Raw genomic sequence first — 4,711 nt, 5'->3', positions numbered from 1 at the left:
CTCCCTTTCTCTCTCTTTATTTCTTTCTGCAACCATTGACATCTTTCCTCTCTTTTCTGGTTAATCTTCAGCAAATTAAGCTCCTCCAGCAAACACTCTTTGTGTTCAGGTTATTGTGGCATATACACTATATTCTAGTACTCTGGGGAAAGTGAACTAAATGATTGTGCTTGTGTTTTTATTTTGAATCAGTCTATGGTTTGGTATTGATTAGATTAATCAATACCATTGATTATTATTGATTAATACCAATTACTGGTATTGAGATTCGTTTTTTGACAGATGCACCCTACCACAGCCTAAACCTACCATTAATTTAGTGTGCAGGCCTACAGGGAACAGCCCTTGTCGTTTTAGCCCTGTTTTGGGATTTTTCACAACAATTTTAAAAGTGTTTTTTGGTTGATTGAGGCCTCCAGAGTCGTGTGGACCTACACGATTTTTTTGGAAGTCATAGAGTGGTGGCCAGTTGATGTATATGAAGGACAGTGCATAAACCGGGTCTGGGCCTTGTCCTAGTCCTTGGATATAATCCCTAACCCTAACCCTACCCTACCCTAACCCTAACCTAACCTGAAGTATATGTGTGTTCATTCAAAGAAAGGTTTTCCTATTAATTAATTAGAGAAGAGTCCATTTTTATGGGCATTATGTATCTGTTTTAGAGAGACTTGAATAAGAGTTGCTCTGCCCGCATTCCTTTGAGCAATAAAACTAGTGTTATCAGATGGTTTGTCTTTGGTTGCCATGGAACCAGAGGCCTGTTCTGCCCTTTTGAGGTGTTAGTTGGATTTCGGGGGAAGGGTTAATAGAGCCTAATAGCTGGCCCTTTGGTTAGGTGAGGGGGCGTTAGATATTATTTGTTAAATATAACAAATAGTTGTGTGTCTGATTGGTCCAAATGCTACAAGTGCAATAGGAATAGTATGTTGTACTGACAAATGCTTAGTTGGTATAGTTCACTTGCACAAGAGTTCTAATAATTAAAAAATAATTGTATGGGGTACTTGATAATTTACTTTAGGTTTACTCAACTTAGGCCATGTCCACACGTACATGGGCATTTTTATAAACAGATTTTTTTACTTCTTTTAATCTCCAACCACATGAAAACGCAAACGCATGCTATGAAGCACTGTCAAGAGCATGCCAAACCAACAGGTGGCGATATAATCTCAACCGTAAAGCCATGTTGGACAATCAGAAGCCTGAAAATGTTTCCAGTAGGTGGAGATAACAGTGCATGGTCCGACGTCACAAGCCAAAAACTCCAGTTTCGCTGTCTACACGATAACACTGCAACCTGAGTTTTTGAAAATCTTCACCCTGGCAGTTTTCAAAAATGTCCCACTTTAAAGCTGAAAAAAATGTTTACAATTTGACAACTGTGAGGGGGGTGAATTTTTTATAACTCATCCGTTTAAATTATATTAAGCCTTAAAGTTCTGCATAATTAAGGGCGTGGCCACTTGAGTGACAGGTGGATTGCCGCTGCTGTCACCACCGTCGAGCTAGGTGGGCGTGGCTTCAGCAACCAGCTCCCGCCTCTTTGCCCATTTTCGATTACCCGGGAGTGACGCGCTGCCAAGATGGCGATGGCTGGCTCTGCCCACTTTGAGCTTCAAAAGCGTTCTTCAGAAACCTACGGGTGACGTCACGGACACTATGTCCATTTTTTTATAGTCTATGGTTCAAACAAAAACAATTTAGGAAAATCAACATTAAGTAATGACGTCAGCTTATGTGATGTTCTCAAATTTTTCAGCTGAATTGACATTTCAAAATTTAAAGACTTTGGGAAATGAGTGAATGCAATTAGAGAAAGATTAGTGAAAAGTCTGTTAAGAATTCCCCCGCCTCAAAAATGCTTATTTCTTGATGAAATGGCACTCAAAAAAGCTTGTTGCACATGCTCTAACCTTCCTTATTTCTTCTATTGTTTTGTTGCTCATTAGCAAAGAATGAGTGCACTGCTGCCTCTCACTGGTGTATTAATGTCATTGGTTCCTTTGTGGCTACTTGAATATTTTAAGTAAGTGTCACTCAAAACAGTAAGTAAATTGTTTTATTCGCCTTGAAATAGGTGTAACTTAATAAAACCTAGTAAGTATAATAACTAAGTAAAGATAACTAATTATATCTAAGTAAGGTAAACTATTGGGTTTTACAGTGCTATTACAGGAGAGTACTACCTAAAGCACAGTCCAGTGTTCCATGTAAGGCTGATCTCGCAGCAGGAACGCGCTGGAATGCACTGCACAATGACAGCAATACACAGAACACAGCGTCTCTCTCTCTCTCTCCATCCACAGCAGAGCTGCAGCCAAAACACCTCCTCCTCACATCCATCCAGAGCTGTCTGCTGTGGCTGGGCCTGTTTCTCCTCAAACCAAGATTTGTTTTCTCTTTATGTCCACATGATAAAGGCAGCTTTTAAGTACTGATAATACAAATCATTGGGTTCCAAAAACAACAGTATGTCAGACATAATCACAACTAAAGTAAAACACTTGTAATTATTGTAATACTTAAAATTCTATTTGAGATATTTTAAAGGTGCACTCTGTAAGATTTTTTGTAAGACGTTTATGTCTAGCTGGCTCTTATTCATCTCAATAGTGTCAGTACTCGGACAGCTACTGGCATGGATGTGAGTTTGGCATGGAAGCGGTTCTGTACACCAGAGCTGCAGGTCATTGTGGTTTGTTTCATACATTCTGTTTGTTATTATATTGTCTGGGTTGCTTGTTATATGTAGATGTACATTCATGTTCATACCCCGTGAAGTTCCTTGAAAAGTAAAAGAAATAAAGGTAAGATAAATATGGCTGACAAAAAAACTAAAAAGTCTGTCCCATAAAATGTACCATAGACTTATTCTATGCACTGAGTACTCAACCATCTAGTGCAGGGATCTCCCACCCTGCTCCTGGAGAGCTACCTTCCTGCAGACTTCAGTTCCAACCTGCTCCGGGAATGTGTGTTCATTCAAAGAAAGGTTTTCCTATTAATTAATTAGAGAAGAGTCCATTTTTATGGGCATTATGTATCTGTTTTAGAGAGACTTGAATAAGAGTTGCTCTGCCCGCATTCCTTTGAGCAATAAAACTAGTGTTATCAGATGGTTTGTCTTTGGTTGCCATGGAACCAGAGGCCTGTTCTGCCCTTTTGAGGTGTTAGTTGGATTTCGGGGGAAGGGTTAATAGAGCCTAATAGCTGGCCCTTTGGTTAGGTGAGGGGGCGTTAGATATTATTTGTTAAATATAACAAATAGTTGTGTGTCTGATTGGTCCAAATGCTACAAGTGCAATAGGAATAGTATGTTGTACTGACAAATGCTTAGTTGGTATAGTTCACTTGCACAAGAGTTCTAATAATTAAAAAATAATTGTATGGGGTACTTGATAATTTACTTTAGGTTTACTCAACTTAGGCCATGTCCACACGTACATGGGCATTTTTATAAACAGATTTTTTTACTTCTTTTAATCTCCAACCACATGAAAACGCAAACGCATGCTATGAAGCACTGTCAAGAGCATGCCAAACCAACAGGTGGCGATATAATCTCAACCGTAAAGCCATGTTGGACAATCAGAAGCCTGAAAATGTTTCCAGTAGGTGGAGATAACAGTGCATGGTCCGACGTCACAAGCCAAAAACTCCAGTTTCACTGTCTACACGATAACACTGCAACCTGAGTTTTTGAAAATCTTCACCCTGGCAGTTTTCAAAAATGTCCCACTTTAAAGCTGAAAAAAATGTTTACAATTTGACAACTGTGAGGGGGGTGAATTTTTTATAACTCATCCGTTTAAATTATATTAAGCCTTAAAGTTCTGCATAATTAAGGGCGTGGCCACTTGAGTGACAGGTGGATTGCCGCTGCTGTCACCACCGTCGAGCTAGGTGGGCGTGGCTTCAGCAACCAGCTCCCGCCTCTTTGCCCATTTTCGATTACCCGGGAGTGACGCGCTGCCAAGATGGCGATGGCTGGCTCTGCCCACTTTGAGCTTCAAAAGCGTTCTTCAGAAACCTACGGGTGACGTCACGGACACTATGTCCATTTTTTTATAGTCTATGGTTCAAACAAAAACAATTTAGGAAAATCAACATTAAGTAATGACGTCAGCTTATGTGATGTTCTCAAATTTTTCAGCTGAATTGACATTTCAAAATTTAAAGACTTTGGGAAATGAGTGAATGCAATTAGAGAAAGATTAGTGAAAAGTCTGTTAAGAATTGCCCCGCCTCAAAAATGCTTATTTCTTGATGAAATGGCACTCAAAAAAGCTTGTTGCACATGCTCTAACCTTCCTTATTTCTTCTATTGTTTTGTTGCTCATTAGCAAAGAATGAGTGCACTGCTGCCTCTCACTGGTGTATTAATGTCATTGGTTCCTTGAAAAATATGTTATGTTTATAATGTTTATATGTTATGTGAATAAATATAGACATGTAAATACATGTAAATATTTTCAAAATATATACTGTATGTGTGTATATATATATATATATATATATATATATATATATATATATGAAACTGAACAAAGAGAATCTGTGCACTATCGAACCATTCCCATTGTTTTCAAAATAAGCCAGCAACGTTTCGATGTGAGATCTTTGCACTAACAAAACATTGGCATTTTATTTTGGGGAAAAAAGGAAATAGTTGAATAGTGTGGATTCCTCTTTATTTCCCAGACTT

This window comes from Sinocyclocheilus anshuiensis, unplaced genomic scaffold (assembly GCF_001515605.1).
Source record: "Sinocyclocheilus anshuiensis isolate Anshui unplaced genomic scaffold, SAMN03320099.WGS_v1.1 scaffold1812, whole genome shotgun sequence".
Classification (NCBI taxonomy): domain Eukaryota; kingdom Metazoa; phylum Chordata; class Actinopteri; order Cypriniformes; family Cyprinidae; genus Sinocyclocheilus; species Sinocyclocheilus anshuiensis.
Note: the sequence above shows the minus strand (reverse complement) of the source record.